The sequence below is a fragment of the Phyllobates terribilis genome, unplaced genomic scaffold (assembly GCF_046119375.1).
Source record: "Phyllobates terribilis strain yellow unplaced genomic scaffold, ASM4611937v1 Scaffold_134__1_contigs__length_4944459, whole genome shotgun sequence".
Classification (NCBI taxonomy): Eukaryota; Metazoa; Chordata; class Amphibia; order Anura; family Dendrobatidae; genus Phyllobates; species Phyllobates terribilis.
Genome location: NW_027362894.1, coordinates 4,820,458 through 4,832,535, shown reverse-complemented (window position 1 = coordinate 4,832,535; position 12,078 = coordinate 4,820,458). Strand labels below are relative to the sequence as shown.

At 45.7% G+C, this 12,078-nt stretch overlaps 8 non-coding genes across 8 annotated transcripts; all 8 read left to right on the top strand.

The window, feature by feature from the left end:
* Positions 1-636: 636 nt before the first annotated feature.
* Positions 637-827, top strand: LOC141204013 (U2 spliceosomal RNA). The gene has a single exon (XR_012274988.1). It is a non-coding gene; the product is annotated as a U2 spliceosomal RNA (small nuclear RNA).
* A 1,115-nt stretch (positions 828-1,942) lies between these two features.
* On the top strand, positions 1,943-2,133 carry LOC141204145 (U2 spliceosomal RNA). Its single transcript, XR_012275117.1, has one exon. It is a non-coding gene; the product is annotated as a U2 spliceosomal RNA (small nuclear RNA).
* A 1,112-nt stretch (positions 2,134-3,245) lies between these two features.
* LOC141204012 (U2 spliceosomal RNA) lies at positions 3,246-3,436 on the top strand. The gene has a single exon (XR_012274987.1). It is a non-coding gene; the product is annotated as a U2 spliceosomal RNA (small nuclear RNA).
* Positions 3,437-4,551: 1,115 nt separating this feature from the next.
* On the top strand, positions 4,552-4,742 carry LOC141204011 (U2 spliceosomal RNA). Its single transcript, XR_012274986.1, has one exon. It is a non-coding gene; the product is annotated as a U2 spliceosomal RNA (small nuclear RNA).
* A 1,112-nt stretch (positions 4,743-5,854) lies between these two features.
* On the top strand, positions 5,855-6,045 carry LOC141204010 (U2 spliceosomal RNA). Its single transcript, XR_012274985.1, has one exon. It is a non-coding gene; the product is annotated as a U2 spliceosomal RNA (small nuclear RNA).
* A 1,115-nt stretch (positions 6,046-7,160) lies between these two features.
* Positions 7,161-7,351, top strand: LOC141204144 (U2 spliceosomal RNA). Its single transcript, XR_012275116.1, has one exon. It is a non-coding gene; the product is annotated as a U2 spliceosomal RNA (small nuclear RNA).
* Positions 7,352-8,466: 1,115 nt separating this feature from the next.
* On the top strand, positions 8,467-8,657 carry LOC141204009 (U2 spliceosomal RNA). The gene has a single exon (XR_012274984.1). It is a non-coding gene; the product is annotated as a U2 spliceosomal RNA (small nuclear RNA).
* A 1,115-nt stretch (positions 8,658-9,772) lies between these two features.
* LOC141204007 (U2 spliceosomal RNA) lies at positions 9,773-9,963 on the top strand. Its single transcript, XR_012274982.1, has one exon. It is a non-coding gene; the product is annotated as a U2 spliceosomal RNA (small nuclear RNA).
* The last annotated feature ends 2,115 nt before the right edge of the window (positions 9,964-12,078 follow it).

The window sequence follows — 12,078 nt, the reverse complement described above, 5'->3', positions numbered from 1 at the left end:
GCCTTTTCTGAAACGTTGTCTCCTTCTGCTGGAACACTGACTTCTTTCATTTAATGCCTGCAGACTATAAAAGAGAACCCAACCCAAAAAGTTTGGTTGATTAGTCTGTGGCATTCTGTTAAACTGTTGCTTATGGCGGTCTCTGTGAGCTTCTCAGCGACATTCAGCCAGCCAGGTATCCTGCCTGCAGTAGATGGAATGTGGCAATGGAACGCTGGCTGCGCGTGTCATAATAGGCTCTGAGCCTTTATATACCTGTGCACAGCAGCAGCCACCTTCAGTCTGCTGCTGGACAGCCAGCAGCAGCAGCAGGAGAGGTATGTAATCAGGAGCCCTCCTGCTAAGGGTAGACAGCTGCTCGTTCCACCCCACCCCCCGCCTTAATTGGTTCTCCTCCCTTCCAACGGTGTTGAGGCGGGTGGGAACAGCAGGGGGTGAAGGTGCTGTGTTTAAAGAGGTGGAGTTATGCAGATCTAAAACGCGTGGATTGCAGCAGCAGCAAGCCGAAAAGTGCAGGCATGTAAGGGATCTAGAGGTTGACAACATGTCTTCTTAACGGGAGTCCAGGAGCTCATCTCCACAAATGGACTTTTCAGGATCCTTGGGTGGCTCCGTAGTTTGAAACCAATTCTGGTTATCGCTTCTCGGCCTTTTGGCTAAGATCAAGTGTAGTATCTGTTCTTATCAGTTTAATATCTGATACGTCCCCTATCTGGGGACCATATATTAAATGGATTTTTAGAACAGGGAGATGGAAAAAGAGCTTGCTCTGTCCACTCCACGCATTGACCTGGTATTGCAGTATCTCCAGGACCGGTGCACCCCTTCTTTAATGCAGTTTCTAAAATCAGAAAGAATTGAATTCAATGTTTTTTGTTCATTTTGCTTGTTTGTCGGATTTTGGGATGGACTCTTTGGCTTTGCTTTTCTTCTCCTCATTGGATTTTTCATGTTCAAAGTTGCAGAAGCCAGATTACAAGCTCATTTTGGTTCAACTTCAGCAACTGTGCATTGCATTGCCATGTAATGTGATGCAATGCTATCTTTCTAGCTCTCCCTTTTTACTTCCTTTTGGATAAACAGACATATTAGGCAAGCATTTTGGAGCTTTCACCTAAATAACTACAGGTGGTGAGATAAGCTGCACAATATAATTGACCTTTCAGTATATTGTTGCACACACACCATCTATTTAGCAAATGCCCTTGTTATCAACAGCAGCCTTTTAAACTCACCTGAGCTAACAGGTATGTGCGCTGGTTACTCTGCTGCGCTTAAAATTTCTTTTTTGGTTTGCTACAATGCCTTTTCTGAAACGTTGTCTCCTTCTGCTGGAACACTGACTTCTTTCATTTAATGCCTGCAGACTATAAAAGAGAACCCAACCCAAAAAGTTTGGTTGATTAGTCTGTGGCATTCTGTTAAACTGTTGCTTATGGCGGTCTCTGTGAGCTTCTCAGCAACATTCAGCCAGCCAGGTATCCTGCCTGCAGTAGATGGAATGTGGCAATGGAACGCTGGCTGCGCGTGTCATAATAGGCTCTGAGCCTTTATATACCTGTGCACAGCAGCAGCCACCTTCAGTCTGCTGCTGGACAGCCAGCAGCAGCAGCAGCAGGAGAGGTATGTAATCAGGAGCCCTCCTGCTAAGGGTAGACAGCTGCTCGTTCCACCCCACCCCCCGCCTTAATTGGTTCTCCTCCCTTCCAACGGTGTTGAGGCGGGTGGGAACAGCAGGGGGTGAAGGTGCTGTGTTTAAAGAGGTGGAGTTATGCAGATCTAAAACGCGTGGATTGCAGCAGCAGCAAGCCGAAAAGTGCAGGCATGTAAGGGATCTAGAGGTTGACAACATGTCTTCTTAACGGGAGTCCAGGAGCTCATCTCCACAAATGGACTTTTCAGGATCCTTGGGTGGCTCCGTAGTTTGAAACCAATTCTGGTTATCGCTTCTCGGCCTTTTGGCTAAGATCAAGTGTAGTATCTGTTCTTATCAGTTTAATATCTGATACGTCCCCTATCTGGGGACCATATATTAAATGGATTTTTAGAACAGGGAGATGGAAAAAGAGCTTGCTCTGTCCACTCCACGCATTGACCTGGTATTGCAGTATCTCCAGGACAGGTGCACCCCTTCTTTAATGCAGTTTCTAAAATCAGAAAGAATTGAATTCAATGTTTTTTGTTCATTTTGCTTGTTTGTCGGATTTTGGGATGGACTCTTTGGCTTTGCTTTTCTTCTCCTCATTGGATTTTTCATGTTCAAAGTTGCAGAAGCCAGATTACAAGCTCATTTTGGTTCAACTTCAGCAACTGTGCATTGCATTGCCATGTAATGCGATGCAATGCTATCTTTCTAGCTCTCCCTTTTTACTTCCTTTTGGATAAACAGACATATTAGGCAAGCATTTTGGAGCTTTCACCTAAATAACTACAGGTGATGAGATAAGCTGCACAATATAATTGACCTTTCAGTATATTGTTGCACACACACCATCTATTTAGCAAATGCCCTTGTTATCAACAGCAGCCTTTTAAACTCACCTGAGCTAACAGGTGTGTGCGCTGGTTACTCTGCTGCGCTTAAAATTTCTTTTTTGGTTTGCTACAATGCCTTTTCTGAAACGTTGTCTCCTTCTGCTGGAACACTGACTTCTTTCATTTAATGCCTGCAGACTATAAAAGAGAACCCAACCCAAAAAGTTTGGTTGATTAGTCTGTGGCATTCTGTTAAACTGTTGCTTATGGCGGTCTCTGTGAGCTTCTCAGCGACATTCAGCCAGCCAGGTATCCTGCCTGCAGTAGATGGAATGTGGCAATGGAACGCTGGCTGCGCGTGTCATAATAGGCTCTGAGCCTTTATATACCTGTGCACAGCAGCAGCCACCTTCAGTCTGCTGCTGGACAGCCAGCAGCAGCAGCAGGAGAGGTATGTAATCAGGAGCCCTCCTGCTAAGGGTAGACAGCTGCTCGTTCCACCCCACCCCCCGCCTTAATTGGTTCTCCTCCCTTCCAACGGTGTTGAGGCGGGTGGGAACAGCAGGGGGTGAAGGTGCTGTGTTTAAAGAGGTGGAGTTATGCAGATCTAAAACGCGTGGATTGCAGCAGCAGCAAGCCGAAAAGTGCAGGCATGTAAGGGATCTAGAGGTTGACAACATGTCTTCTTAACGGGAGTCCAGGAGCTCATCTCCACAAATGGACTTTTCAGGATCCTTGGGTGGCTCCGTAGTTTGAAACCAATTCTGGTTATCGCTTCTCGGCCTTTTGGCTAAGATCAAGTGTAGTATCTGTTCTTATCAGTTTAATATCTGATACGTCCCCTATCTGGGGACCATATATTAAATGGATTTTTAGAACAGGGAGATGGAAAAAGAGCTTGCTCTGTCCACTCCACGCATTGACCTGGTATTGCAGTATCTCCAGGACCGGTGCACCCCTTCTTTAATGCAGTTTCTAAAATCAGAAAGAATTGAATTCAATGTTTTTTGTTCATTTTGCTTGTTTGTCGGATTTTGGGATGGACTCTTTGGCTTTGCTTTTCTTCTCCTCATTGGATTTTTCATGTTCAAAGTTGCAGAAGCCAGATTACAAGCTCATTTTGGTTCAACTTCAGCAACTGTGCATTGCATTGCCATGTAATGTGATGCAATGCTATCTTTCTAGCTCTCCCTTTTTACTTCCTTTTGGATAAACAGACATATTAGGCAAGCATTTTGGAGCTTTCACCTAAATAACTACAGGTGGTGAGATAAACTGCACAATATAATTGACCTTTCAGTATATTGTTGCACACACACCATCTATTTAGCAAATGCCCTTGTTATCAACAGCAGCCTTTTAAACTCACCTGAGCTAACAGGTATGTGCGCTGGTTACTCTGCTGCGCTTAAAATTTCTTTTTTGGTTTGCTACAATGCCTTTTCTGAAACGTTGTCTCCTTCTGCTGGAACACTGACTTCTTTCATTTAATGCCTGCAGACTATAAAAGAGAACCCAACCCAAAAAGTTTGGTTGATTAGTCTGTGGCATTCTGTTAAACTGTTGCTTATGGCGGTCTCTGTGAGCTTCTCAGCGACATTCAGCCAGCCAGGTATCCTGCCTGCAGTAGATGGAATGTGGCAATGGAACGCTGGCTGCGCGTGTCATAATAGGCTCTGAGCCTTTATATACCTGTGCACAGCAGCAGCCACCTTCAGTCTGCTGCTGGACAGCCAGCAGCAGCAGCAGCAGGAGAGGTATGTAATCAGGAGCCCTCCTGCTAAGGGTAGACAGCTGCGTGTTCCACCCCACCCCCCGCCTTAATTGGTTCTCCTCCCTTCCAACGGTGTTGAGGCGGGTGGGAACAGCAGGGGGTGAAGGTGCTGTGTTTAAAGAGGTGGAGTTATGCAGATCTAAAACGCGTGGATTGCAGCAGCAGCAAGCCGAAAAGTGCAGGCATGTAAGGGATCTAGAGGTTGACAACATGTCTTCTTAACGGGAGTCCAGGAGCTCATCTCCACAAATGGACTTTTCAGGATCCTTGGGTGGCTCCGTAGTTTGAAACCAATTCTGGTTATCGCTTCTCGGCCTTTTGGCTAAGATCAAGTGTAGTATCTGTTCTTATCAGTTTAATATCTGATACGTCCCCTATCTGGGGACCATATATTAAATGGATTTTTAGAACAGGGAGATGGAAAAAGAGCTTGCTCTGTCCACTCCACGCATTGACCTGGTATTGCAGTATCTCCAGGACCGGTGCACCCCTTCTTTAATGCAGTTTCTATAATCAGAAAGAATTGAATTCAATGTTTTTTGTTCATTTTGCTTGTTTGTCGGATTTTGGGATGGACTCTTTGGCTTTGCTTTTCTTCTCCTCATTGGATTTTTCATGTTCAAAGTTGCAGAAGCCAGATTACAAGCTCATTTTGGTTCAACTTCAGCAACTGTGCATTGCATTGCCATGTAATGTGATGCAATGCTATCTTTCTAGCTCTCCCTTTTTACTTCCTTTTGGATAAACAGACATATTAGGCAAGCATTTTGGAGCTTTCACCTAAATAACTACAGGTGGTGAGATAAGCTGCACAATATAATTGACCTTTCAGTATATTGTTGCACACACACCATCTATTTAGCAAATGCCCTTGTTATCAACAGCAGCCTTTTAAACTCACCTGAGCTAACAGGTATGTGCGCTGGTTACTCTGCTGCGCTTAAAATTTCTTTTTTGGTTTGCTACAATGCCTTTTCTGAAACGTTGTCTCCTTCTGCTGGAACACTGACTTCTTTCATTTAATGCCTGCAGACTATAAAAGAGAACCCAACCCAAAAAGTTTGGTTGATTAGTCTGTGGCATTCTGTTAAACTGTTGCTTATGGCGGTCTCTGTGAGCTTCTCAGCGACATTCAGCCAGCCAGGTATCCTGCCTGCAGTAGATGGAATGTGGCAATGGAACGCTGGCTGCGCGTGTCATAATAGGCTCTGAGCCTTTATATACCTGTGCACAGCAGCAGCCACCTTCAGTCTGCTGCTGGACAGCCAGCAGCAGCAGCAGGAGAGGTATGTAATCAGGAGCCCTCCTGCTAAGGGTAGACAGCTGCTCGTTCCACCCCACCCCCCGCCTTAATTGGTTCTCCTCCCTTCCAACGGTGTTGAGGCGGGTGGGAACAGCAGGGGGTGAAGGTGCTGTGTTTAAAGAGGTGGAGTTATGCAGATCTAAAACGCGTGGATTGCAGCAGCAGCAAGCCGAAAAGTGCAGGCATGTAAGGGATCTAGAGGTTGACAACATGTCTTCTTAACGGGAGTCCAGGAGCTCATCTCCACAAATGGACTTTTCAGGATCCTTGGGTGGCTCCGTAGTTTGAAACCAATTCTGGTTATCGCTTCTCGGCCTTTTGGCTAAGATCAAGTGTAGTATCTGTTCTTATCAGTTTAATATCTGATACGTCCCCTATCTGGGGACCATATATTAAATGGATTTTTAGAACAGGGAGATGGAAAAAGAGCTTGCTCTGTCCACTCCACGCATTGACCTGGTATTGCAGTATCTCCAGGACCGGTGCACCCCTTCTTTAATGCAGTTTCTAAAATCAGAAAGAATTGAATTCAATGTTTTTTGTTCATTTTGCTTGTTTGTCGGATTTTGGGATGGACTCTTTGGCTTTGCTTTTCTTCTCCTCATTGGATTTTTCATGTTCAAAGTTGCAGAAGCCAGATTACAAGCTCATTTTGGTTCAACTTCAGCAACTGTGCATTGCATTGCCATGTAATGTGATGCAATGCTATCTTTCTAGCTCTCCCTTTTTACTTCCTTTTGGATAAACAGACATATTAGGCAAGCATTTTGGAGCTTTCACCTAAATAACTACAGGTGGTGAGATAAGCTGCACAATATAATTGACCTTTCAGTATATTGTTGCACACACACCATCTATTTAGCAAATGCCCTTGTTATCAACAGCAGCCTTTTAAACTCACCTGAGCTAACAGGTATGTGCGCTGGTTACTCTGCTGCGCTTAAAATTTCTTTTTTGGTTTGCTACAATGCCTTTTCTGAAACGTTGTCTCCTTCTGCTGGAACACTGACTTCTTTCATTTAATGCCTGCAGACTATAAAAGAGAACCCAACCCAAAAAGTTTGGTTGATTAGTCTGTGGCATTCTGTTAAACTGTTGCTTATGGCGGTCTCTGTGAGCTTCTCAGCAACATTCAGCCAGCCAGGTATCCTGCCTGCAGTAGATGGAATGTGGCAATGGAACGCTGGCTGCGCGTGTCATAATAGGCTCTGAGCCTTTATATACCTGTGCACAGCAGCAGCCACCTTCAGTCTGCTGCTGGACAGCCAGCAGCAGCAGCAGCAGGAGAGGTATGTAATCAGGAGCCCTCCTGCTAAGGGTAGACAGCTGCTCGTTCCACCCCACCCCCCGCCTTAATTGGTTCTCCTCCCTTCCAACGGTGTTGAGGCGGGTGGGAACAGCAGGGGGTGAAGGTGCTGTGTTTAAAGAGGTGGAGTTATGCAGATCTAAAACGCGTGGATTGCAGCAGCAGCAAGCCGAAAAGTGCAGGCATGTAAGGGATCTAGAGGTTGACAACATGTCTTCTTAACGGGAGTCCAGGAGCTCATCTCCACAAATGGACTTTTCAGGATCCTTGGGTGGCTCCGTAGTTTGAAACCAATTCTGGTTATCGCTTCTCGGCCTTTTGGCTAAGATCAAGTGTAGTATCTGTTCTTATCAGTTTAATATCTGATACGTCCCCTATCTGGGGACCATATATTAAATGGATTTTTAGAACAGGGAGATGGAAAAAGAGCTTGCTCTGTCCACTCCACGCATTGACCTGGTATTGCAGTATCTCCAGGACAGGTGCACCCCTTCTTTAATGCAGTTTCTAAAATCAGAAAGAATTGAATTCAATGTTTTTTGTTCATTTTGCTTGTTTGTCGGATTTTGGGATGGACTCTTTGGCTTTGCTTTTCTTCTCCTCATTGGATTTTTCATGTTCAAAGTTGCAGAAGCCAGATTACAAGCTCATTTTGGTTCAACTTCAGCAACTGTGCATTGCATTGCCATGTAATGCGATGCAATGCTATCTTTCTAGCTCTCCCTTTTTACTTCCTTTTGGATAAACAGACATATTAGGCAAGCATTTTGGAGCTTTCACCTAAATAACTACAGGTGGTGAGATAAGCTGCACAATATAATTGACCTTTCAGTATATTGTTGCACACACACCATCTATTTAGCAAATGCCCTTGTTATCAACAGCAGCCTTTTAAACTCACCTGAGCTAACAGGTGTGTGCGCTGGTTACTCTGCTGCGCTTAAAATTTCTTTTTTGGTTTGCTACAATGCCTTTTCTGAAACGTTGTCTCCTTCTGCTGGAACACTGACTTCTTTCATTTAATGCCTGCAGACTATAAAAGAGAACCCAACCCAAAAAGTTTGGTTGATTAGTCTGTGGCATTCTGTTAAACTGTTGCTTATGGCGGTCTCTGTGAGCTTCTCAGCGACATTCAGCCAGCCAGGTATCCTGCCTGCAGTAGATGGAATGTGGCAATGGAACGCTGGCTGCGCGTGTCATAATAGGCTCTGAGCCTTTATATACCTGTGCACAGCAGCAGCCACCTTCAGTCTGCTGCTGGACAGCCAGCAGCAGCAGCAGCAGGAGAGGTATGTAATCAGGAGCCCTCCTGCTAAGGGTAGACAGCTGCTCGTTCCACCCCACCCCCCGCCTTAATTGGTTCTCCTCCCTTCCAACGGTGTTGAGGCGGGTGGGAACAGCAGGGGGTGAAGGTGCTGTGTTTAAAGAGGTGGAGTTATGCAGATCTAAAACGCGTGGATTGCAGCAGCAGCAAGCCGAAAAGTGCAGGCATGTAAGGGATCTAGAGGTTGACAACATGTCTTCTTAACGGGAGTCCAGGAGCTCATCTCCACAAATGGACTTTTCAGGATCCTTGGGTGGCTCCGTAGTTTGAAACCAATTCTGGTTATCGCTTCTCGGCCTTTTGGCTAAGATCAAGTGTAGTATCTGTTCTTATCAGTTTAATATCTGATACGTCCCCTATCTGGGGACCATATATTAAATGGATTTTTAGAACAGGGAGATGGAAAAAGAGCTTGCTCTGTCCACTCCACGCATTGACCTGGTATTGCAGTATCTCCAGGACCGGTGCACCCCTTCTTTAATGCAGTTTCTAAAATCAGAAAGAATTGAATTCAATGTTTTTTGTTCATTTTGCTTGTTTGTCGGATTTTGGGATGGACTCTTTGGCTTTGCTTTTCTTCTCCTCATTGGATTTTTCATGTTCAAAGTTGCAGAAGCCAGATTACAAGCTCATTTTGGTTCAACTTCAGCAACTGTGCATTGCATTGCCATGTAATGTGATGCAATGCTATCTTTCTAGCTCTCCCTTTTTACTTCCTTTTGGATAAACAGACATATTAGGCAAGCATTTTGGAGCTTTCACCTAAATAACTACAGGTGGTGAGATAAGCTGCACAATATAATTGACCTTTCAGTATATTGTTGCACACACACCATCTATTTAGCAAATGCCCTTGTTATCAACAGCAGCCTTTTAAACTCACCTGAGCTAACAGGTATGTGCGCTGGTTACTCTGCTGCGCTTAAAATTTCTTTTTTGGTTTGCTACAATGCCTTTTCTGAAACGTTGTCTCCTTCTGCTGGAACACTGACTTCTTTCATTTAATGCCTGCAGACTATAAAAGAGAACCCAACCCAAAAAGTTTGGTTGATTAGTCTGTGGCATTCTGTTAAACTGTTGCTTATGGCGGTCTCTGTGAGCTTCTCAGCGACATTCAGCCAGCCAGGTATCCTGCCTGCAGTAGATGGAATGTGGCAATGGAACGCTGGCTGCGCGTGTCATAATAGGCTCTGAGCCTTTATATACCTGTGCACAGCAGCAGCCACCTTCAGTCTGCTGCTGGACAGCCAGCAGCAGCAGCAGCAGGAGAGGTATGTAATCAGGAGCCCTCCTGCTAAGGGTAGACAGCTGCTCGTTCCACCCCACCCCCCGCCTTAATTGGTTCTCCTCCCTTCCAACGGTGTTGAGGCGGGTGGGAACAGCAGGGGGTGAAGGTGCTGTGTTTAAAGAGGTGGAGTTATGCAGATCTAAAACGCGTGGATTGCAGCAGCAGCAAGCCGAAAAGTGCAGGCATGTAAGGGATCTAGAGGTTGACAACATGTCTTCTTAACGGGAGTCCAGGAGCTCATCTCCACAAATGGACTTTTCAGGATCCTTGGGTGGCTCCGTAGTTTGAAACCAATTCTGGTTATCGCTTCTCGGCCTTTTGGCTAAGATCAAGTGTAGTATCTGTTCTTATCAGTTTAATATCTGATACGTCCCCTATCTGGGGACCATATATTAAATGGATTTTTAGAACAGGGAGATGGAAAAAGAGCTTGCTCTGTCCACTCCACGCATTGACCTGGTATTGCAGTATCTCCAGGACCGGTGCACCCCTTCTTTAATGCAGTTTCTAAAATCAGAAAGAATTGAATTCAATGTTTTTTGTTCATTTTACTTGTTTGTCGGATTTTGGGATGGACTCGTTGGCTTTGCTTTTCTTCTCCTCATTGGATTTTTCATGTTCAAAGTTGCAGAAGCCAGATTACAAGCTCATTTTGGTTCAACTTCAGCAACTGTGCATTGCATTGCCATGTAATGTGATGCAATGCTATCTTTCTAGCTCTCCCTTTTTACTTCCTTTTGGATAAACAGACATATTAGGCAAGCATTTTGGAGCTTTCACCTAAATAACTACAGGTGGTGAGATAAGCTGCACAATATAATTGACCTTTCAGTATATTGTTGCACACACACCATCTATTTAGCAAATGCCCTTGTTATCAACAGCAGCCTTTTAAACTCACCTGAGCTAACAGGTATGTGCGCTGGTTACTCTGCTGCGCTTAAAATTTCTTTTTTGGTTTGCTACAATGCCTTTTCTGAAACGTTGTCTCCTTCTGCTGGAACACTGACTTCTTTCATTTAATGCCTGCAGACTATAAAAGAGAACCCAACCCAAAAAGTTTGGTTGATTAGTCTGTGGCATTCTGTTAAACTGTTGCTTATGGCGGTCTCTGTGAGCTTCTCAGCGACATTCAGCCACCCAGGTATCCTGCCTGCAGTAGATGGAATGTGGCAATGGAACGCTGGCTGCGCGTGTCATAATAGGCTCTGAGCCTTTATATACCTGTGCACAGCAGCAGCCACCTTCAGTCTGCTGCTGGACAGCCAGCAGCAGCAGCAGGAGAGGTATGTAATCAGGAGCCCTCCTGCTAAGGGTAGACAGCTGCTCGTTCCACCCCACCCCCCGCCTTAATTGGTTCTCCTCCCTTCCAACGGTGTTGAGGCGGGTGGGAACAGCAGGGGGTGAAGGTGCTGTGTTTAAAGAGGTGGAGTTATGCAGATCTAAAACGCGTGGATTGCAGCAGCAGCAAGCCGAAAAGTGCAGGCATGTAAGGGATCTAGAGGTTGACAACATGTCTTCTTAACGGGAGTCCAGGAGCTCATCTCCACAAATGGACTTTTCAGGATCCTTGGGTGGCTCCGTAGTTTGAAACCAATTCTGGTTATCGCTTCTCGGCCTTTTGGCTAAGATACCACATCTTGCCAGAAGGATTCTAAGCCAATCGTGCCCTTGGCCTTGAGGCATCGGCGGTGTAAAAGCCGTCTTAAGCCTCATGCTGCTTTAGGGGGCAGATACGCAAAGAAACCAAGAAGGCGATCGACCCTATCTACCTTTTGAAGATGGCATCAGCAGTAGCGGCCGCAGTGCGCTATGCCAGAGCTGGTGACCTTCGCATCAAGAACTCTTTCAAGATCGAAGTGGACGATGCATCCAAGGAGAAGATGACCTTGAAGTTTTTCGTGAGGAGAGTGCTGCTGGAGATCCTAGGAGTAAAGAGGGAAGACATCCTGGCCCTTCAAGATCGCCCCGGTTCCTTCACTTTGACTCTGGAGTCGGAGTATGCGTGCCAGAACCTCTTCCGCCAGATTCACCTGCACCTTTCAGATGAGGATCTTAAAGGACTCACCTTTGTCATCCTTTACTCCGGTGGAGAGAAGCCGCTCGTGGTTCAGATGAGCAACCCTCATGTTCCCTTAGTTAATATTATTTGCTTTCTTCAAAACTATTTCCCAGAACTGCGGTATTCCCACAAGGTCATGAATGAGGAAAACCTCTGGACGGGAAAGCATAAATTTTTTGTTAAATTTTGTGAAGATCCAAATGGCATTGGTGGTCAGCGTCATCCTCCGTCAAGTTTCCTGATCGGTAGGGAGCGGGGGCGCCTCTTCTACCCGGACATGCCCCTCTTCTGCCGGAAATGCATGTGTTTCGGTCACACTTATGAGAACTGCAAGGAGGAGGTGGCAATCTGTAAGAAGTGCTACAAGCATGGACATGCCACAATGGACTGTACCAATGAGATGGTGTGCAACATCTGCCGGGTCCCAGGTCACTCCTTCCGGGAGTGTCCTTTGAAGAAAAAGGCGGAAACCTATGCTGAAACGCTGGCAAAGCAACCTGCCCGTGTGCCTCCATCTGCTCCCGGGGGGCAGAGGCAACCCTCTGC